Source organism: Lepidochelys olivacea (assembly GCF_965140295.1).
Source record: "Lepidochelys olivacea isolate rLepOli2 genome assembly, chromosome: 1".
Taxonomy (NCBI): Eukaryota; Metazoa; Chordata; order Testudines; family Cheloniidae; genus Lepidochelys; species Lepidochelys olivacea.
In genome coordinates, this window is record NC_140411.1 from 142018902 (window position 1) to 142042733 (window position 23832).

The window sequence follows — 23832 nt, forward strand, 5'->3', positions numbered from 1 at the left end:
ACTAAAGGATTCAGAGATACACCACTATCAATTTTCAACAGGACTCTGCTCCTAAAGCCATTAAGCACGTTTAAAAATTCCCCCATGGTTAATAACTTGTTATTTTTTATAATAATGCCCACTACAGCAGCATGGCTGAGACGAGGTGGATGAGAACCACCACGATGGAATATCTGACAACCCTGATCACAGGAAAAGGAAAATCAGGAAAGAGCTATTCCTGGGCATGAAGAGGGAGAGGAAAGGGAACTCTGATTATGTCTCAGTTCGAGGAGAGGAAAGCAAAGACCATTTTGAGAGGCAGGGCAGATTCAGGAAGAAGGATTAGGAGCCTATGTTGAACTATTTCTAACATAAGAGGGAAATGAGAATGGAGGACAGATAGCCCAAAGAATAATTTATAATGAGTATCTGCGTCATCAAAAAAAGATCCCAGCACAGCTCACACAACAACCAGCCTCTGTACCTGTGCCTGCACCACCAAAACAACACCGATACTTAGCACAATACAACAAATAAGATTCCCTCTACTCTCCTATTTCCTCATATTCCTACCCTGGGCATTCTATCCTTTCACATGTTTAGAGAAAGAAAAACTGAAATCCTAATGGGATGCATTTATGTGCCTTTGAAATGCATCCAACTGCCCCTGTTTTTAATAAATATGTTACTGTGAGTTGATATTGAAGAAGCCCTTCATGGCTGTGTGGATATAATAAAGAAAATGCTGGGGGGGGGGGGTGAAGGGGGAGGAGGAGGGGGCAGGGCGGGTGCAAGTCTGTGTACTTTGGATGTCAATCATGCCATCTGAATATCAATACCACAAATCACTCTCCATAAACTTCCTCTTGATAACTAATGCAAACCATCTTTAAACCAGAAAAAAAAAATGACTAAATCCATTACAAGTATAATCCCAGCACCACAAAAGCACACAAAATCTACAACTGATGATAAAGCCCCATCAATATAACCACGGTTATGTAAACCATAGAATATATCCACCATACAAATTAATCAATAGGATAATTAAGGTCATATTTAATACATAAGTAGAAACCCACCACCAACACAGCAATAAATGTTTTAAATGTTCCTAAGTTTTAAATAAGTAAATAAGTAATAGTCATGGATACACATGATCAATCTCATCCCTCCCACCTTCAGTTTGGAAGTATGTGTACACAGGATTTCTAATTTGGACAGCATGGTAATTGCAGGCTGTGCTAATATCAGCCTGATTATTAACAGTTTACCTGACTGTCATCTGTGCACAAAATGCTGCAAATCTCACAGCCTCCTCACTCCATTGATCATTACAGGTTTCACCTTTGCTTTAACATATTATGCAAAGTGAAACGCACAGATATTTTATTTACTACATCAGTCACTGAAATGCCTGAAGTACATGGCAACAACATCTGGCACCCCCTCAAATGTACTACTGAATCCGTGTCTCTGTGAGTTTGTATTATCTGGGTAAGCTTCACTTCCCATTGTTGAAGTGGTCATTCAAAGTCATGCACAATCACAGTGTGGATGGGAACACTAGTTAGGTCAATGTTGGTTGGCTGGAGGACATTCATTCCACTCTCCCCATTAGAGTGACCAGGTACCAGGTTTTTGACCGAAAAGTCTGGTCAAAAACAGGACCTGACAATGTCCTGTCAGATCTATTGACTGGACACCCGAAGTCCAGTTACTGTGAGCAGGGGAGGCGTGGAAGGACCAAGCCATCACCTGCTCCAGCCCCCACTCAGCTGAGGCTGCCTCCTACCTTTGTTGGACGGCTGCAGCTCCCAGCCCCGGCTCTACAGGCAAGTACCTCCTGACCCAGACAGCAGTTTGTAGGGGAAAAGCAGCAAGCAACATGGGGGAGGAGGAAGAGGTGTTGATGGGAGCTGGGATTCAGGGGAAGAGGTGGGACAGGGACGGGGGCTTTGGGGGAAAGAGACTCTGCAGGTGTGCGGCCTCCAGGGGGGAAGAGGCGGGACAGGAAGGTTCTGGCACTCTTGCTGGAGTGTCCAGTTTTTAAATATTACCAAGTTGGCAACCCTACTCCCCACTGGCAGCTGCGCCTGAAGTCTATAAAATTTCTGGGGGGTTGCACTTCTTCTGCCCACTCTATGTACACTTTGACATACCTTATACAATCATCGTCTAAGGCCTGCATCACCACTAACGACCCCTTCCAGTTAGTGTACTCTTGGGCTTGTTGGAGGAGAACCAGAATGAATACATTCTCTACATGAGGTGTTGCATTGAGGATTATGTTTGAATTGCAAGTTATTGTTTTGAGAGAGACAGAGAGAGAGCGCGCGTGTGGAGGAGAAGGGGTACTGGGCTAGCTTGTAGACTAGAAGTCTCTGTGACCCTAGCAAGAAAGGCGTGCCAGCAGACAGTCATTCTGAAAAGAGCCAGCCTAGATGATGGTGGGTTGTGTGTGTCTGCCATAGGGAGCAGCCTGCTTTCGCTCTCTCTCTCTCCATCTGTTCGGGTTTTTGTGAGTTATCATTCTGAATACTAAGAAATAAAGGAGTATACGTTGCAACCTTCAAGCTACAATATTTACATTTTATCTAATGTCACTGTGTGTATACTGTAAACATAACATATGTACCACAAAACAATGCTTCGCCTACTAAGCATTATCAAGCACAGCATGGCACTCCATGAGGGGGATTGCAGAACATTTTTATCAACAGCTAATCTCTATCTCCAGCTCCCTGAAAATACTGCCAGAATACCCATGCCTCAGACTCTTTTCAAGTGCTTTTCAAAAGCTTAGGAGACCCTTTTTCCTGAATATTCATCCTGGCATCCATTTTGAAAAAAGGGCTTGGAAAGGGCACTAACCCCAGGACTTATAGGAGTGTGATTTCCTAGTACCTGGCTGACAGCAAGAGAGTCAAAGCTGAATCTGGATAAGCCCAAAGGTTTGCAAAAAGAAATTGTGAAGATGACATCTGCCCATTCAGCTGATGGCGTTTGCTTGACATTTGTTTCTCAGATTCACATTCTAGGGGTATGTCTACACTGCAAGTACACATCCGTGACTGGCCCATGCCAGCTGACTTGGGCTCACGGGCTCGTAAGATATAAGAAATATGCTCTTTGGATCCAGAGTATCTCAGAGACTATTTCTCAGTCAATGTTTTACCGTTACAGTTAGATCAGCTGAAATGCCTGGGCTAAAAATGCCAATGTCTGTATATATGAGGAAGGACATGTTAAGTGGATGGCTTTCTAAACTAGAATTTGCTCCCTTCTGTGGTCTGAAAGGCCCAGAGTTTGCTGATATTTCAGGCATGTTACAAGGATCTGGATTCTTCTGAGGAAGTGGCATAAGTAGGGAGGATTTCAGTGAGCTGCAATGTTGTTTTAGTACTTAGGTTTTGTTTTTTTACATTGTTAATTTTTGTGATGTATGTTTTAAAATAAGTTGTATAGTATGAGTGCTTAGAGAACTGTGGTAAGATACACAGTCTAAATTGATGAAATAAATATTGTATTATAAATATAGTACGTATAAATATATAATATACTATAATTATCCTGTGCTTTGTTGGTATTTATTTTATAACTACTATAAATAACTTCACAATATCTAGTACCTGATAACTATTAAAAATCTCATGTGTGTGTTAGAATTTGTGCTGCTTGGATCATGGAAAACAGGAGAGTACAAGAATTCGGTAACAGCAAAGCCTTAGTAAAAATTATAAGGAAATAAAAACCCCATCCACATCCAGATAAATAAGGAAATATAGCTCTAGCACAGTCTGCATTTTAAATTAAATATTCCACATAGCAGATTTCATATCTGCCTGCCACAAAGGGAAATTAATAAAAAATATATTTCAGGCTTTAAGTAATTTTCAGTAGTCTTTGCCTTGGAAGATAAATGTCACTGCACACAGGACATCAGTATTTCATTGTCTCATAATTTATTTCCAGAAAAAAATCTATGTAAACAACAAAAGACCTATATCATAGTTTCGCCACTGAGCTACATTTCTTGTCTGCCTCAAAATTTTCTACCCTGTTTAATTATGCTGTGATGTTCATAAATAAAGATTTCAAACCTAGGAGTTGTCAGTAGGAGACTGGGACCTGTATCAAGTCTCCAACCTAAATCACCCCTGTCAGAACAGAAAGCTTCAGATCATGAATGGTGGTTGTTCGGTAGCTAAGGAATTGGCCAATGCCATATAGAGCCTTTTACCGCCGTGTACCACTGGCTCAAATTTCACCAACGATTCAAATCTTCAAAACTCATCATCTGACGAGGTACTACCCACAAGGGACCAGAGCACCACAAGCAGTGTGAATTCCCCTATGCTGCCTTGCCAACCCTCTCAGCCGGGGAGAGACGGCTCCTAGGGGCCGACTGTGAAAGCAGTGAGTGCTCTTTCACATCAATTTGTAATGCACAAGTACCCATGTCACAAAATACAAGTAAAATAAAAGAGGACTTAAGCATGTGTTTTACTGAATCGGGCTAAAAACTATCACCAGAACTGTTAGTCTCGTGGAAGCAGATGAAGTCTGGGCTGCTTCTAAGAGCCCCTACTCCCACCCAGGTGAGGGTGATGGGCACACTGGTGAGGCAGTGTAGGGAAATTCACATTGCTTGTGGTAGGGTGGTACCTTGTTTTATGGATACATAATAATGTGAGCCTGCAGAACTGTCAGTCTAGCACTTTTCATTCTAGTTAACACAGACACCCACATGAATCATAAATTCTCACTAAAATATCAAACTCCAACCACTTCTTTGGGGGCTTTTTAAATGTGTTTTTAAATGTATTAATAAACATTCTCTCTCTGATGTGAGGGAGAACAATTACTTGTCATGCCTTTTTCCATTTTCAATTCTTTAAACGGAGAGCACTATTAATATAGAAACCTACAGAGTATGCAGTCACACTTTTTGTACATAAGAGGTTTTATTATTATAACTAGTCTTTGTTTACAGAATGTTCCTTGGTATTTGCAATTCAAGCTTGTTGAATGGCTTTTGTAAGCAATCACTGGGGAATCGAATACTGTATATTGGATCAGCTCCTGGGCTGCTGTAAACTGTCATAGCTCCATTGTAGCTCAATGGAGTGACACCTATTCACACAAGCCAAGGATCTGGCCCAGGAGTTGTTTTGAATTAGCTCTGAAGGCTCTCATAGTTAAAAAGACAAATGTTCTTTAATATTCTCTCCCCTCATCCCAAATCTAAAAAAAAACCAAAACACCTGAACAGCACCATATTTAATGTAGAGCACTACTAGATGATCAGCTGTACTTTTGCATATGGTGTTTCCAATGTAGAGCTGACTTGCCTGAAATCAAAACTAACTGTCGGCCAAGTCATGACAAACAAAACCAGTTTATAGTGTGAATACATACAGAAGAGCTGCTTTCCTTCATTAAGCAGAAGTGAGGTACTAGGCAGTTCGCTCAGAGAGGAAAAGCCATTTCTCTGTGCAAGTATCTCTTTTAGAGTTTGAAAGCAGATAGGTTAAATGTTTTGTTTACTTTTTTATTTTAGCACTCAACAGAACTCTTTAAAATACCGCTGCATCTTCTCACAGTATTTTCTGTGAATTCAGCCCTTTAGTAACCGTCATTATCTCACGTTGACAGGAGAAGAACATTGAAAGAATCATTTATGATCTGTCCTCTTTCTCCTTGACCATGTAGCTGTTGAATCTGATTGATACAGGAATAATCAAGTTAAAAAAGGTGTCATCAATCTCTTATGGTTTTGCATACACATTAGCTAAAGGCGTTCTTTTACTTGTATTCATCTCTCCCAATTTGTGGGCTTGTATTTATCCCCGTCTTCTTCTTCCTTTCTAGCCTTTTGTTTTCTCATTAGTGGTTGAGGTCATTCATTTAGGAGCAGGCTCTCTTCCAGTTTTGCTTAAGTACTTCCAGCAAAAACATTGGTTTCTGTTATCTATCTAGCACTATTGAATAGCTCTCCAGGTGTCTCTTTACACTCTTACCTCATTCAGGACTATCCTGTTTTGTACTTTAAAGGCATCCCGCCAACTACTCAGTGAAAGAATATTTATTGAAGTTCACGGTTTCTTCTCTGTTTACATACCAAATTATAATAAAATGCTATTTTTTCTATAGGTCACATTTAACAAAGAAGGAAGAGAGAAATGAAGAGAGAGTGTGTGCATATGCGTACCTCACCACCAGCAGATGTATCAGAGGAATACATTTTATATCATTGTGATGGGTGCTTAAAAAATTAATTGCTTCAGTGTTAACTAACATTAAAATACACCTGCTTAATGAATCTGAAAGACCCCGTGGAAGTGTCAAAGTTCTATTGGAATGCTGACACTAAAGATAAACGCTGTATCACATGCCAACAGCTAAGTGGTTACATGGAATATCAAATACTAAAAATTACTTTCAGCAGTGACAACAAGAGGAGAAACAAAAAAATGTGCTTTTTTTTTTCTTCTTAAATCCATGTTGAAAATTTCAACATTGGATGTTGGTTCTGCCCCCCCGGCCCAAATATGGTCTCTGTCCCACTACCAGACTCTCAACAGATCATCCAACACACACACCCCCACACGCATCCCCGAGGCTCCAGCAGAGCAGCAGCAGCAAGAGGGTCAGGCACCTTTCAGAAATTCTGACAACACAGCATAATAGCTCTTCTTTGACCTTTTCACTCCTTCAGCTTCATTAATGGACTTTATTGCCAACATTTATGGGTATCTACTTCTTCTCTTTCACTGTGCCCTCATCCTGTTGACCCTGTACCCTCCACCCTGTCCCAACTCCCTCCTCTCCTTCCTGTCTACACCCTTTTCCTCCTTTTTTTCTTCTTTCCGTTTCACAGAGCACACCCTCTAACAAAAGCACATAAAAGACATTTAAGAAAGTAATGAGCAATGGCTGTTTTAAATCAAAAAAATTAATTTAGGATATTGTTACACTGCATTAGTGCATAATCATATTACAGTTACCCCTCATCCTCCTATTGTTGATTAGCTAAGTTCTTGTGCCTTGTCCTAAATTAGACTGTAAGCTCTTTAAGACAGGAACTGTCTGTTCATATCTTTGTACAGCCTGTAGGAAAATGGGGATTCTATCTGATTGGGGTCTTAAGCAGTTAAGGGAACATAAACAAACAAAGAAAAACTTTTATGACAACTCTTAAGGAAACACAACACATTTTTCTAATTCTCTGTTATTGGTCAACCTCAGTTAGTGCTAGATTTCTAAAATACCATACAGCTTTCTCCGACGCACCCTAACAGAAAGAGAAGCTGAGAACGAGCTGAATCCAAGACCTCGGTAGCAGAGAGAGGCTAGAGGCTCATCAGTAAGAACTCAGCCTAGCCCAGTCTAGCGTAGCTGGCCAATTGGCTTAGCACACAGGCCCCAAAACAGACCATACTATAATCTTCAAATAAGCAAGCACATAAACAAACAAACAGAAAGTCACCCCAAGCATCACTTAAGTCTCCTCTCCTTCCCCTGGAGAACTCTCGCACAAAACTCCCACGTACCACTCCTGTTCACTAGCTTCCTGGTTCAAGCGTTGGTGCTGTCACTGGTCTTGTTGAGAGGTCCTCCCTACATTTGCCCCACCAGATAATCACACTGGTAGTTCCGAGTCCGTCACTTCACTGCTCTACCTTTGGGTTGTACACAGCGTTGTTGAAGCCGTGTCCATTCCAGGATATCAGAGACACAAGGTGGGTGAGGGACAATATCTTTTATTGTACCAACTTCTGTTGGTGAGAGACACAGGCTTTGGACCTTACACAGAGCTCTTCTTCTGGTGACGGGAAGTTGGTCCAATAAAAGATATTATTACCTCACCCCACTTTGTGTCTCTACCTATGAGTGACAGACAAGTTACACACCTTCCTCCCAGTATCTCTGCTTGGGCATGTCACAGCCAGCACCCTTGAGTAACTCTTCCCACAGTTTAATTCCCTTTGCCCCTGTCCCCAGGCTCATTTCTGTTCTCATGCGAGACTATGTGATGCTAGACTGTGTGCTGCAGATGGCGTCTGCGCCTTCGCTGCCCTCATATCTACACTACAATCACATGGTGGGACAGCAGCTGAATTAGCTTTAATCTAGCTAGCTTGGGGATCAAAGACCAATGGCAGCACAGAAGTTCAGCATGGTCTAACCATCTGAGTAAGTACCCAGAGTTCCACATGGGCTTGTAAAGCCCTTGCTGCCAGAGATTCACTGCACTGGTAACCTGCGATAGCTAGATTAAAGCTAGCTCAGCTGCAGTCACACCTGTGTGATTGGAGTGTAGACATACCAAGTATCTGGCCAGTGATGCCCTGTATGAAGAAGAGGAGCAGGCCTCCCATCAGATCAACCCAGCTCCTGAATTCCTGTTGCACCACTCCCTCTTGTCCACCACATGGCCACCTCCCTACCCCGAGGTCCCTTAATTAACCTGTTCTTACTAGCCCTCCTTTTAGTGCTTTCCTAGCAGCCAGAGCATTACTTCTTCCATCCCAGGCTTCTGGGCCGGCAGCCTCTGGGCCGCTTTTGCTAGCTCTCTCCATGACCCTGCCTGGAGCTCTTCACAATGCTCTCTGCCTTCCTACTCATCTCCATGCATGGGGCTGTGGCAACCTCTTCTGGCCTATTGGCTCCTCCTCTTCTCTTTTCCTTGTCCCTTTTTCCTCCATACAACTGCTGAGCTGCTTATCTCACAGGTGATTGCTTTCAGGTCTGCTTCCTCTACTCTGCATGGCTGTACAGCTGCCCTGAGACAGTATGCACTGTTGCTTTCCTGCCTGCACTGATGGCTTTCACTGTTCTGGCATCCTGCCACACCAACTACAAAATACACCTGAATCCTCAGACAACACTCAGTTTTCTGAAATCTGCTGCCAGTGCTAGACCACACTTCTGATCCCAGGTATATATCGCTGTTGATCCAACCTGGCTCTTCTCCCAGATACCAGCTGTTAAGGATATTGAGGTTGACCCACTGGCTTACTGGTGCAGGTCATCGACCTCTGCCTGTGTTTCTGCTCCCACCTCTTCTTTTGATTCACAAATGGTCTTTCAGATCAGTCTGGTTATCTGTAATTATTACGAAGATCCTCTATAATTAAGGCTACAATTTGGTCATGGCAGTCACGGATTCTGGACCTCTGTGACTTCTTCAGCTTCAGCTATCAGCAGTGGGGGCCGCTGCTGGGCTGTGTGCCCTGCCCCGTGGCTTTCGGGGGAGTGGGGGCGCTGCCAGGGCCGTGCGCCCCTGCCCTGCGGTGGGGGCTGCAGCTGGGGCTGTGAGCTTCTGTCCCAGCTTGTACGGTTATTTTTAGTAAAGTCACAGCTCCGTGAATTTTTGTTTGTGGCCAGTGACCTGTCATGACTTTACTAAAAATAATTGTGACATAATCTTAGCCTTATCTATAATACATTTAATCCATCTCTCTTTTTCTTGACTTAATAATCCAGTAGTTTCTTTTTCCTGAAGGAACACAGTAAAGTTTAAAAAAATAAACTTGTCTGAAAATTGTTTACCTATTACTTAAGATCATAACGAAGAAATTAGACGAAAATGCAGTAACATGGTTCTCGAGTTTGGGTTTTTTTTCTGTTTTGCTTCCTTTGTGCATTTGACAACACTTTGTATAGTCAGTTTCACTATTTCCTCTACATTGTCACGTTTTTTTCCATTTCTGTTTCTGTGGGTTTTTCATATAATGAAACTGGAGAAAATTCATTTACAAGAGTATGAAAATGTAACTATAGAACTACTCAAATTTTCAGGGCAATTCAAGAGCAATTAATAAACTTCTTTTAAAACTGACCAGACAAAGTTTATGTTGTCCCTTTATTTTCTCTACTTCTCCTGAGAGAGCCACTTTCTCTTCCTCAAAATTGCTGTCAAGTTCCTTTTAACTTTTCATTATAAGTGCTACATGAATTTGAAGTTGTTTCCTCAAAAGTTAACAGCTTTAAGTGAACATGCCCTGGTCTGCACAAACTCTATAATATTTTAATAGATTTTTTTTTAGAGAGAAAAAGATGATAAAGTAGTTAAAGCAAGGGACAAGGAATCAAGAGATTTGGGTCCTATTGCTGACTTTGATATAGACTTTCAGCAGACCTTGGTCACTTCACTTAATCCCTCTGTTTCACTTTCCACATATGTAAAAAATAAAGTTGCCACTGGAGTCCGCGAATAACCACCTCTGTGATATGACAAGGTATAATGATCTTTTGGAAGCCTGACCTATGTCAAGTGTCTGGAGTCAGGAAATAAAAATTACTTACCAGTATTCTGTGCGTCATTCCTTCATCACACTTAGCTACACTATTGGTATGCTGTGAAGCTAAATTAATTAGTGCCTTTGAGACTCTTGAATGGACACTATCACACCCAATGCAACAAGCAAAAAATGTTTAACCAAAACCAGAATGCACTGCAGAGAGATATTTAATGGAAGCCCTATCTAAATCTTCACTCCAGTATCATTATCATAACATTATGTACTAGTAGAAAGCAATGAGATGCCATAAGATACATGGAACAGGTCTTTAAAAAAGGTCTTCACTCAAACTGTACAAAATGTGGCAAAAACTATACATCTTTCCGGGCCCTGGGTATCGTGCCAATGAAAGGGCATACACAGAAGTGTGTCACGGGAGGAATGAATTTTTCTGAGAGATGATTGATAAAACAAACAATGAAAATTTAAAGTAAAAAAACTCTTAAGGAACCAACAGGGCCTCATGTCAGTGCACAAGAGGAATAAACACTTGGGGTTACTCTTACTCAAGCCACTGTGCCTATGAATTACCAGAATCAGAACAATGAGAGTCTACACCTGGGTGGGCAAGCTTTTTAGCCTGTGGGCCACATCTGGGTATGGAAGTTGTATAGTGGCCCACAAATGCACACAAAATTGGGGGTTGGGGTGCAGGAGGGCTCCGGATGGGAGTACGGGCTCTGGGATGGGGCTGGGGATAAGGGGTTTGAGGGCAGGAGGGGGATCAGGGCTGGGGCAGGGGGTTGGGGACATGGGAAAGGGTCAGGGGGCTGGGGACATGGGAAAGGGTCAGGGGGCAGGCTCTGGGCAGTGCTTACTTCAAGCAGCTCCCAGAAACAGCGGCATGTCCCACCTCCGGCTCCTAGGCAGAGGGTGTGGTCAGGCGTCTCTGTGCACTGCCCTGTCAGCAGGCACTGCCCCTGAAGCTCCCATTGGCTGTGGTTCCGGCCAATGGTAGCTGCAGGGGCAGTGCTTGGGGAGGGGGCAGTGTGTGAAGCCCCCCTGACTGCCCCTACACATAGGAGACAGAGGGGGAACATGCCGCTGCTTCCAGGAGCTGTGCAGAGTGGGGCAAGACCATGACCCTGTTCCCCGGCTGGAGCGGGGCAAACCCTGGAGCCCACATCCTGGCAGGAACTCAAGGGCCAGTTTAAAAATGCCTGGAGGGCTGGATTTGGCCCCCAGGCTGTAATTTGCCCACCTGTGGTCTACATACATGGTAATTCTATCCTACCCCAGAATTATCTATCTTACACATTATTGACAGTCAGCTAGTTTATATGCGATCAAAAATAAGTTACAGGAGTGAAAACACCCCCACCTAACACCATTAATTTAACTTTTTATTCTTTGTGTCTTCAGTAGGCTTTAATCAGTGGAATCAAAATGTTTTGAGTTGTTTAAGAAAAATAATCATAATAAATGCACTGACAGGCTCATGCCATGTTTGTCACACTTCAGCTGGGAGAATGTTTTTAAAGCCTGTATCAGTTTCTGAAACGAAGGCGTTTTAGTGGAAACTGTGACGGATCATACAACAGCACAAAATATGTGGCATTAAAACAACTGTATTGGACACTGCTTCCAAACAGTCAGCCTTTCATGATTTGAAGTTAATTATTACATTTTGTAGTAAAAACATTCAAAAAACAGATTCAAAATACAACCAAGTTCTCCCTTGATCAAAACATACAACTATATGAGAACTGAGGTAATACAGCATACTTTCAAGTAGAATTTTATGTTATGCTATCCTAGGAGCATTGAGAGATTGGCAACACAAAGGAACAAAAGCATTATCTGCAATGCTATTCTACGTTTCATTGTTTTGTGTTCTCAAAATGCTAGTCCACATGTCACTTCCTCTTATGTTTATTCCCATTTCAACTTCTAAATGTCATTCATTTGAAGAGTAAAGCTCACAGATACTGATCTCAATTTCCTTCTGTTCTGTTAGGACAAAGCTAAATAACTTCCTCCACCATATTACAGGATGGATTGACTCAAGTCAAACCGCACAACGAACACCATGAGAACAATGCATCTCACATGCAGCCAAAATAACTCATTACATGTCATTACCTATGCAATGCTACAGCAGAGCACTCATTTTAAAAAGATAACAGACATTCTTAAAAACAAGTGCACCAGTGGGCTTTTTGAAGTAAATTTTAATGAGACAGGAATGTAACTAAATAAAATAAATCTTAATTGAAAGAAGGATGAATGCTAGTTTAAGAGCTACTCTGAGACCTCTCATTTACACTAGGTATGTAGGTCACTAAACTACATCACAACTAAAAGTAAACCCACGGGGACCTTCACGGGCACTGCTTTCTACCCACAACTTCAAAAAAATCACTCACAGGCTCTAGGGCTGCTGATATGGCCCTATCAGCCAGCTGCCTCAACTCCCCCTGCTATGCTGGTGAGTGCAGCTGACTAATCATAACCCAACTGGCTCTTATCCTCACCGAGAGGGCAGAAGCAGGGGGTGAAAATGCCAGTAGCCACAGCACAAAGCCTGTGGGAGGATGGAAGTCATCTCTGAATCAGCAGCCTAGTGCAGTAAGGAGTGCCAGCACCAACTGCCTCCCCCACCACCCACGCAGCATTCTCTCGGGCCATCTAGCCATATGTACCTGTTCACGTTCAGAGAGAAAAGGAGAATGAGCAGTGCTGAGCTAGAGAGCTAAGCTTCTCCTGGGGAGAAGGCTTCAGTGGTACTCTTACCTTCTCAGCCATTTCTTAATCTAATGAAACCCCAGACAATGCTTGAGTTTTGACCCTACTCAGTGCAAATGCTTTGAGCTGTTAGGAAAGTCAAATGCTCACAGGGTCACAACTCCCACTTTTTTATTTGTATAATTTAAAATAAAATGAAATACACATTCCCAGAGTACTGAGTTATGCTTTATAGCCACTGATACAAAATCATACCGCTCCTTTTCTCTATTTCAGCTAACCCAGTGTATCCAGCATGACTTGGTTTCCATCAAAGCAATCGGATACCACACTGAGAAAACCAGTCTGTACACTTGTGACTGTTGGGAGATCTTCCATGGCAATAATAATTGCAGCCCTGGAGTTACCCTTAGGTCTCCAAAGGATGAGAGCCACTGACGAGTCCTCTGTCATTTTCATTTGACATGTGTTCAGATCAAAAGATGTGTTTTAATCAGGGGCCATCCAGATCATGGTGCTTATACTATCCTGAGGATCTTGGGATGGCTGGGTACAGGACCAAGGAAGAAAGTCACAAGGCTCCAGGGCTGGGAAGCAAAGATTAATGCAGAGGTGGGCAAACTTTCTGGCCCGAGGGCCACATCGGGGTGCAAAACTGTATGGAGGGCCAGGTAGGGAAAGCTGTGCCTCCCCAAACATCCTGGCCCCCGCCCCCTATCCGCTCCCTCACTTATTGGATCATATTAAAGAAGTTCTGTATTAAAAATCACAAATGAGTTTGATTCCCCATAGTTTAAAGTCCAGGGTATTACTAATTAAGAGGTCTCTTGGTTTTTGGTACTGTTTCTCTCCCTCTATGTGTGAAACTTGCAAGCTGCTAATTGTGTTAGTACATTCTAAGACAGAGTCTGTTCTCAAAGCAATTCTTTGTAACAACAACTACTCACACAGAGAGAGACTCAAAGCAGTACTCTGTAACAACAGAAACAGCACCCAGAGACTCCCCGTCCTTTTGTTGTATTCATCTTGCTTTGTTAACAATTGTGATTAAAATAGAGATAGAGGATGTATGTGGATGGATGCTTGGTGTGGATAATAACTGAATGATCAGGGAGGTGCCAGCCTAAGAATCCAGTGTCCATGGGCTGAAGAAGGCGTCAAGTGGAAATAACCAGAGGACCCCTGGAGGGCAGACTGGAATCCACCCAACAGCCTTGTCATAAATATAAAGGGAAGGGTAAACCCCTTTGAAATCCCTCCTGGCCAGGGGAAAGCTCCTCTCACCTGTAAAGGGTTAAGAAGCTAAAGGTAACCTCGCTGGCACCTGACCAAAATGACCAATGAGGAGACAAGATACTTTCAAAAGTTGGGAGGAGGGAGAGAAACAAAGGGTCTGTGTCTGTCTGTATGCTGGTTTCTACCAGGGATAGAACAGGAATGGAGCCTTAGAACTTTTAGTAAGTAATCTAGCTAGGTATGTGTTAGATTATGATTTCTTTAAATGGCTGAGAAAAGAATTGTGCTGAATAGAATAACTATTTCTGTCTGTGCATCTTTTTTGTAACTTAAGGTTTTGCCTAGAGGGGTTCTCTATGTTTTTGAATCTAATTACCCTGTAAGATATCTACCATCCTGATTTTACAGGGGGGATTTCTTTATTTCTATTTACTTCTATTTTTTATTAAAAGTCTTCTTGTAAAAACTGAATGCTTTTTCATTGTTCTCAGATCCAAGGGTTTGGGTCTGTGGTCACCTATGCAAATTGGTGAGGCTTTTTATCCAACATTTCCCAGGAAAGGGGGGGTGCAAGTGTTGGGAGGATTGTTCATTGTTCTTAAGATCCAAGGGTCTGGGTCTGTAGTTACCTAGGCAAATTGGTGAGGCTTTTTACCAAACCTTGTCCAGGAAGTGGGGTGCAGGGTTTTGGGAAGTATTTTGGGGGGAAAGACGCGTCCAAACAGCTCTTCCCCAGTAACCAGTATTAGTTTGGTGGTGGTAGCGGCCAGTCCAAGGACAACGGGGGGAATATTTTGTACCTTGGGGAAGTTTTGACCTAAGCTGGTAAAGATAAGCTTAGGAGGGTTTTTTCATGCAGGTCCCCACATCTATACCCTAGAGTTCAGAGTGGGGGAGGAATCTTGACAAGCCTCAAGGATGCGAGAACCAAAGAACAAGATAACATCTGGCAGCATGGAGCCATCAGGAATGTGCCATCTGCTGATTGATTCAGCAACAGCATGATGAAGCAATTCCCATAGACTGGCCTAGGAAGAAATTCCTATAAAAATGGACTCTAGAAAGTGAGACCTTTGGGGTCTGATTCTGCAAACCAACTTCCAGGAGTGTCAGATGAGCATCTGACAAGGCTCTGCTCCCTCCTCATGTCCAGGCCACCTGGCCAGTGGCTTGGCAAGAGCAACTCTAAGGCTGGTAACTATGATAACAACCTTGCAGAACCTCTTGTGTGTGTGTCTGTGTATGAATGAATGTATGAATAAATATGAAATTGAATGGAATGTTATAGCTATAACTAACTGCTTACTATGATTCTTTCTGTATTCACAATAAATGTAGTATTTTGCCTTTTCCCCTTTAATAAGATCCTGTTGGTTTTTATTTTATTGGTATAACAGACTGCCCCCCTCAGAATCCCTGATCCATCCAACTCCCCCTGCTCCTTGTCCCTTGACCACCCCATCCCGGGACTCCACCCCCATTCAACCTTCCCTGCTCCCTGTCCCCTGAATGCCCCAACCCCTATCCACAAGCCCGCCCCGAGACAGGCCCCCTGGGACTCCCATGCCTCTCAAACCCCCCTGTTCCCTGTCCCCCATCCCCTAACCCCCTTCCAGAACCTCCGCCCCATCCAACCGCCCCGTTTCCAGTCCCAATTGCCCAGACCCCTATCCACACCCCCTGCCCGTAACCACCCCCCGGGACCCCGCCTCCTATCCAACCCTCCCCTGCTCCCTGTCCCCTGACTGCCCCAACCCCTATCCACACCCCGCCCCTTAACAGCCCCCCCAGGACTCCCACACCTATCCAACCGCCCCCTGCTCCCTGTCCCGACTGCCCCAGGGACACCCTGCCCCTTATCCAACCTCCCCTCCCCCTGCTCCCTTCCCATGCTGCTCGGAGTGGCAGGAGCTTGCAGCCCAGCCGCCCAGCATGAGCAGCAGGCCAGAGGGGAGGGGAGGGGCCAGGGGCTAGCCTCCTGGGCCAGGAGCTCAGGGGCTGGGCAGGACGGTCCCATGGGCCGTAGTTTGCCCACCTCTGAGTTAATGGATAGAGCTCAGAGTTGGCTGGTGCTCATCAGGCTCCACCGAACTCAGGCCAAAGCAGATAGGAGAGAGAGAATGGCAGCTTCTAGGTGGGGCATACTGTGCTTCTGGAAAGTTTGTACTAATCTAGAAGGTACAAAAGTAACTGAAGTTCCTGTCATAGTTGGAAAGCTCAATTTTAAAAGGAGAAGATTTTATTCAGACTATGTTTTGTTGCTACCTGCAGCCAAAAGAACTAAATTATATTTATTCCTGCTTTCAACCCATCCTGCAGAGGGAGAGAGGCATGTTGACTGCTTATTTTACAGCCTGCTAAAGAGACACTTTCAGTTTAATGATACCTTTCAGAAGAAATTAGGCAACAAAAATGATTAGGGGACTGGAACACATGAGTTATGAGGAGAGGCTGAGGGAGCTGGGATTGTTTAGCCTGCAGAAGAGAAGAATGAGGGGGGATTTGATAGCTGCTTTCAACTACCTGAAAGGGGGTTCCAAAGAGGATGGCTCTAGACTGTTCTCAATGGTAGCAGATGACAGAACGAGGAGTAATGGTCTCAAGTTGCAGTGGGGGAGGTTTAGATTGGATATTAGGAAAAACTTTTTCACTAAGAGGGTGGTGAAACACTGGAATGCGTTACCTAGGGAGGTAGTAGAATCTCCTTCCTTAGAGGTTTTTAAGGTCAGGCTTGACAAAGCCCTGGCTGGGATGATTTAACTGGTAATTGGTCCTGCTTTGAGCAGGGGGTTGGACTAGATGACCTTCTGGGGTCCCTTCCAACCCTGATATTCTATGATTCTATGATCTAAAACAGCTTTTGTTTGTCAGCCTGAACAACTTTAATCTCCCTGAAAGGAAAGCAGGGAGAATGGCTCTTACAAGAAAGAGGAATCTATCTCAGGAAGACAACAAGTTTGAAAGGACCCACCCAGGCTAATGCTGTGTTTCAGGGAGCATGGTGGGCTGGAACCCTCCTCTTTCCTTGGTACCAAGAGCAGATAACCCCATGAGTGTTTCTGTACATATTACTATGAGGCGCTCATCGCACACTGCAATGGCGTTGAAACTTAGACTAGCACCTGTGTATCCTTACTGAAAGCATGTTACCTTCTCCACTCATGACAATTTTTCAGTTAGCAGGCATTTCCTCTGACACATTAAGAGCATCATAAAAATGCAATAGGTGGCTAAACTCAAATACCAATCACATGTAGGTGAAGAAGTCATAACTTACCTGTTAGCTCAGAGACAAAGCAATACCTAATATCAATGTGACCAGGTTCCCGAGGTGCAACCTGAACTATGGGCCCTCAGAGCCCTCTGCCCCACCAACCTGGGCTCCCTCTCACACTGTGATGCTATTGGCAAGCTACAAACCTCTGGCAGATACCACACTTACACAGACATCCACAGGTAGAGACGCACCCAACTGAGTTATCTGAAGGCTTCTCCCAGCCTCTCATGAACCATCAATAGAGAGGCTCCAGCCAATCCCCCACCAGCTCTCCAGCCTTGCACCTCAGAACTGTACCATCGTGCACTGGTCAGAAGCCTGACCAGTGTAAGTTCATTATCCAGTCCGCCCCTCCCTCAATGTGGAGAGGACACACACTAGCCTTTGTAAACTAAGCTGAGATTTCCCAAGCATTTCAACCTATATTTTAGGTAAAATATAAAACAGGTTTATTAAGCACAAAAAGATAGCTTTTAAGTGATTATAAGTAGTAAGCATAGAGATCAAAGTTGGTTACCTAAGAAACAGGGGCGATGGATTCTTCTTAAAAGTGGGAGGGCCATGAGGCCATGCTCCTCCTCTTCCCCCTAAGGCCCCACAACCTGGCCAAGCCAGAAGCTGGAGCCGGGCCAGGGAGCCTGGGTCCCTCCACCTGCCTGGGGTTGGGGGGCATCCCCGAGAGCACCCCCAAGCCTATGTTCCCACCCCCGGGCCCTCCACCCAGGGCAGTGCAGAGTCCGTGGCTCCCCATAGCTGCCCCTGCAGCTTTTACCTTGACCTGTCTCCGGCTTCCGGCCCAGGCTGGGGGTGGAGCCTTGGGGGCTGAACAGCCGCAGCCAGGCCACAGTACGAGCTGCCTGGGCAGCTGTTGGGAGCCATGGCCCCTCCACCTGCCCTGGCTGGGGGAATTAGGGGACAGGGACACAGGCCGGGGGCTGTTCTTGGGTCCTCCCACTCCAGACAGGTAGAGGGTCTGCAGCTCCCCACAGCTGCCTAGGCTGCTCTTACCCAGGCCAGGCTCTAGCTTCCAGCCTGGCTGGGGGGGCAGAGCCTCAGGGGGAAGAGGAGGGTCAGGGGATTGGGCCAGGCCCATGAACTTTCAAATGTGGGAGGGTTATGACCCTTCGGTGCCACCTTCTCCCCCCCACCCCCCGCTCCTCTTCTGGGACCCTTTCTAAGAAATAAAATAAATTTGCAGTCTGAGTTCAGTAAACTAAATTGGATTTGAATCAAGCAGTGTCTCACTCTGACGGAAGGTATAGTTCAATACCCACGCTAGGACTCTCCTAGACCACCCTCCCCAGGTTCAAAGTCTCTGTCCTCTAGACGTGCATCCAGGTGTTGAGTTGTGGGGGGGAGTGAGGCTAAGTCATGATATAACTTCCCCTCTGTATAGTTTCTTTCAGCTTGCTGGAAAGATCTATGCTTGTGACCCGGGGGGGCGGCGGCGGCACACCTTGGTCAAGCATTCTCCATTGTCTACATGTGCTCTCTGAGAAGTCTCCATTATATACAGTTCCTGGGATAGTGGATTCTCTTTAATGGGGCATCTGCTCATCTGGTTACTCCATTGTTGTACCTGAAAGGCTGGTTGTGGGTGTTCCAATCTCACAACATATTTCAGCAACACACACATAGCAAAAGTTTGTAACTTCACATACAATGACGGCACATACAATCCAACTGGATATTAATGTTCAACAGATCAAAACTTTCAAAATGATACCTCACATGGCATACTTCGTACAAAACATATCATAATTATGTTATAGTGATGAATATGAGGGTTCCAGGGTGCTGCTTTGAGGTACAGGGTGCCACAATTAGGTATTAGGGATATACTTGGTATAAGTGAAAATAAAAATTGAGGAAGTAATGCTGCATGGTAATCACAACTGCACTAAACTTAGAGAAAACAACTGCTGATTTACATTCCTTTTAATGTCTCACATTTTGTTTTAGGTGCTATAACACAGTAACGGTTTTGTACTTCTGTCCTCAGCCATGCAGGCTTGTCTAAATGAGCAACAATAAAAGATCTTTATTTCCAAGACTAACAACAGAACTCTCTGTGACTGGCACCTTTCCTACTTCATTTCATGATGATCTCTCAATGTAACCAACTGGTCCTGTAGAATTTTACGTTATCTGAGTACTAGTCGGTCCCAGCCAGTTACTTGGTACTGGTACTTCAGGACTTTGCAACTGATTTTGTAACCTAGGTTTCTATTGCTCTTAGCATTATAAAAGCTTGTTTTTACAAAAACTAAATTTTGAGCCAAAATATGAGTTGACAATGTCACTTCGGTTAACTAGTGTGTTAGGAAGATTAATTTTTGTGAAGCATTTCAAGATCTTTGGCCAAGCAAATGCAAAGTGGTGTGTATTACTATTATTAGGGAGAGGATGCAGTCAGGTCTTAAGACAGAAAAAAATCCCTCGACAGTTTCCATTTTTTAAAAAAGCTTTCTGACTCAATGGCCCACAAGGCGCCACCCCCTTAGCTCCCAGTGGTCACGGTTCTCAGTCAATGGGAGCTGCGGAGCCAGCACTTGGGGCGGGGGCAGCACGCAGAGCATCCCTGGCCACCCATGTGCCTAGGGGCTGCAGGGACCTGGCAGCCGCTTCCGGGAGCCGTGCAGAGCCAGGGAGCCTGCCTTAGCCCTGGACTCCCACTGCACCGCCGACCAGAGCCACCAGGGTCCTTTTCGACCAGGTGTTCCGGTCAAAAACTGGATGCCTGGCAACCCTAGGGTATACTCATGTTATGTTTTCAAGTGTTTCCTCTATAACCATGAGGGTTAGAAACTTATTTTATTAGAATAAAAACGGAGAAGTTTGGGGAGGACACGGGGGCTTTGCCCCCCCAAAACTGCAAATGTTGGGCATGCACAGAATTCCCCCCCTCCCACACCTGGCTCCACTAGCCTAACTGGAGCTGCCTCCCAAATATAGAAGTCAAACTGCACCCATGATTCACATACAATCGCTTGCTTCCGGCAGTGGAGGCTTTACAAAATAACACCAAAAATAGAGAGACTGGTGATAAAACTACATGATTTGGCACTACTGTAAACATATCCCTCTAAGGTTAGCAACCCACGTACTATAGCATTGAGTTCTTCAAAGACTATGAACAAAAGTTACTTTCACCTCACCAATTTTCACTGTTTGAGCTAAGAGAAGAGTAGACACAAACAGCATAAACTGTGACAAGAAAGATCAGTTTTAATAATTTAAGATATTGTAGCAGTTGGACTTTTGGAGTAAAATTCTCACTCTCAATCTAGATCTTTATGCCAGATAAAAAGGCTGAAGCAGCATAAAGGGGTCCTAAAAGCTCCATATCCAGGCAGGAGAAGATTTTCCTGGCGCACACTCTGCAGAAGGCAGTCTTAAGGTTATTCAAATTTGAGCCTTCTCAAGCTCTGGGGTAGCATGTGCACCAGGGCCACAGCTGCAGCACATACAGCTGCAGAGGCAACGTGTAACTGTTGATAATTGCAGGGGGGGGGGCACAGTTTAAAGGTTCAGGGTGGGGGCACGTAACTGCCCCATGCGTCGCCTCTAGATCGAGAACAGAGGTTTTTAAATTATGGGGCATGCCCCCACGTGGGTCCAGAGAAACATTGTGGGGGTGCGGGGGGGAACGGTGACCCCAGGCGGCTCGAGCCAGCAATGCCATACAGCTGGCCCACACTCCCCACCCCCCACAAAAAAACAACCACTGCCTCTGGCTGCAGTGGTTTCCGACAGCGCTGCAGCTCTTAATATCGCTCAGGGCTCTTAATATATGCCAGGCAGTACTAGGGCTCTTAATATATGCCACAACTTAGACAATTTTGGGCCCCTGTCTATGTTACACCAGGGGATGCTACAGCCCTCAGAGCAGCCCAGGTCTGGGAAGGCACAGAGCTGACAAAGCCCGCTTAGTCCCATGCCCCGCCCCACAGTCACTGAGCTTACAGTTCTGTATTGAGACTCTCAGAGGTACAATACAGAATCTCTCCCTTGGATCTTAACATTCTTCCACTACATGGCTTTAGACGTTATTCATCCTTCTTGATGTTATTTATTATCTGCGGAGGTGCAGAAAATTTTGGACTTCATCACAGAACTTTTATCTAAAAGATTAAAGCAGTTCTGTACATTAGGCCAATATTTAAATTCTGATCCTTTCAAGAGAACTTTAAAAAAAAAAGTAGTTTTCTATTTTTTTTAAATAAATAAAAAAAAGTTACAGTACTATGTGTAATTTAGGTGAAGAAATGTATTTACTTGCAGTATATGATTCTGATGCTTCAACACCTTTATTTGGCAGGTACGACTCCTATTTTGCAGATGTGAAAACTGAGGCACAGAGGCCTAAATTTTCAAAAGTGATCTGTGATTTTTGATGTCCAATCTGAGGCAAATTAAAGCTGGTTGAAGGCACTCAGCCCTACTGGAAACCAGTGCACAACACAGTGTTTAGAATTGGGCACCCAAAATCACTAATCATTTTCAAACTCTTAGGCCCAAATTTTTAAGTAATTTGAACAAAGTCACATAGCATTTCTGTAGCTGACTTGAGAAAAGATCCTATTACTCCTTATTTGGGAGCACCAAGCCATAGATCGTACTCCCTAAATAGTGCAGAAAAGGAAACCCCTAGAATTACTAATTCACCTCTTAAGGATATACTTAAAGTTACAGACAACATATTTCCCTAAATTACTTCCATCAAACCAATCAGTTCTAGTACAGTGTTTCTGTGGGCTATCTATGGTAGCCAGCAGGAAACATATTAAAGCTATCAAGAATATTCAGACGGAAAAGCAAAATGAAAAGAAAAAAGAAAATCAGGACTGCAGCCAATGCAACCAGGCCCCTTTTATTTTTCGTGTTCTATTCAGTTTTGAGCCAAATAAATCGCTGGAGGTGATTTCCAGCCAACAATCCTGTAACAAAACGGTTACCCCCTTTAAGCAGCTAAAGACAATTAGTAACATGGGCAGGCTATTATTGGGAGGCATTTGGAGGCCCTGAAGCATTCCTAGATCATGACTGCAATCTGAAGGAGTTAGACCAGTGGCTCTCAACCTTTCTTACTGTACCCCTTTCGGGAGTCTGATTTGTCTTGCGTACCCCCAAGTTTCACTTCACTTAATCTACTTGCTTACAAAATCAAACATAAAAATACAAAAAAGTGTCACAGCATGCTATTTCTGAAAAACTGCCTACTTTCTCATTACTACCATATAATTATAAAATAAATCAATTGGAATATAAAACTGTACTTACATTTCACTGTACAATATATAGAGCAGTATAAACAAGTCATTGTCTGTATGAAATTTTAATTTGTACTGACTTCGCCAGTGCTTTTTATGTAGCCTGTTGTAAAACTAGGCAAGTATCTAGATGAGTTGATGTACCCTCGGAAGACCTCTGCGTATCCACAGGTGTATGCATACCCCTGGTTGAGAACCACTGATTTAGACTAACCAATCATTTAATTAAGCACAAACCTTTATAAGAGGCACTTCAGTTGTATACTTGTTTCATTAAAAAAAACACCCCTCCATTACAAAGCAGGGCTCTGAAGAAATCATAAGGCATAATACTGTAGCCAAAAAAAGAAAATTTTCATTTAGAAATTTATTTTCTCTCAAATATGTAGACTGCAACAGAGGGGCTTGCCCTTTAAGGGCTACAGGCCCGTGGCAGTATAGGGTAGGGCTTAAAAAACATCCCTGGCACCTAGCTGCTCAAAGACAACATAAATTAAACTAGTAAAAAGTGCCTGTAATGTATATACACACTGCCAAGATCTGAAGAAAAGCTCAGTTTAAGCTCAAAAGCTTGTCCCTTTCACCAACAGAAGTTGGTCCAATATAAGATATTACCTTACCCACCTTTTCTCTCTAATAAAATATTCCGTTCTTTCCCCGTCCCAAATCAATTTACCCTCCCCGATCCATCCCCATGTATCTCTTAGCGGGCTCTTCTTCACGCTTGCATGTTGCATCAACTGTCTGCTTAGCTTCCCTCCCTCTAACAAGATTTTCTTGGTAATCAGCTGCTCAGAGAAAGAGGAGATTGGCAGTGGCAACAACATTCTCTTGGCTACCTATGAGCTGTCTCCATCCAGTTGAGGCCTTTACACATTCAACTTTGTACTGAAACAGAGCGAGAGCATGAGTTGGAAGAGCTGAGAGAAAGAACTGCTGCATAGTGGACAAGGACCCTGTCTGTTCAGGAGCAGAGGGGATAGCTGTAGGAAGGAGGCAGAGTTTGAAAAATTCACCAGCCTTCTGCTATACAGAGTTGGATATACAAGTGGGGCAACACCACCTTGTT

General features: G+C 44.0%; 1 protein-coding gene across 3 annotated transcripts in view; it reads right to left on the bottom strand.

Moving 5' to 3' along the window:
- SH3KBP1 (SH3 domain containing kinase binding protein 1) overlaps positions 1-23832 on the bottom strand; it is a 336824-nt gene that overhangs the window by 188857 nt on the left and 124135 nt on the right. The gene's annotated exons all lie outside the window — the stretch shown is intronic.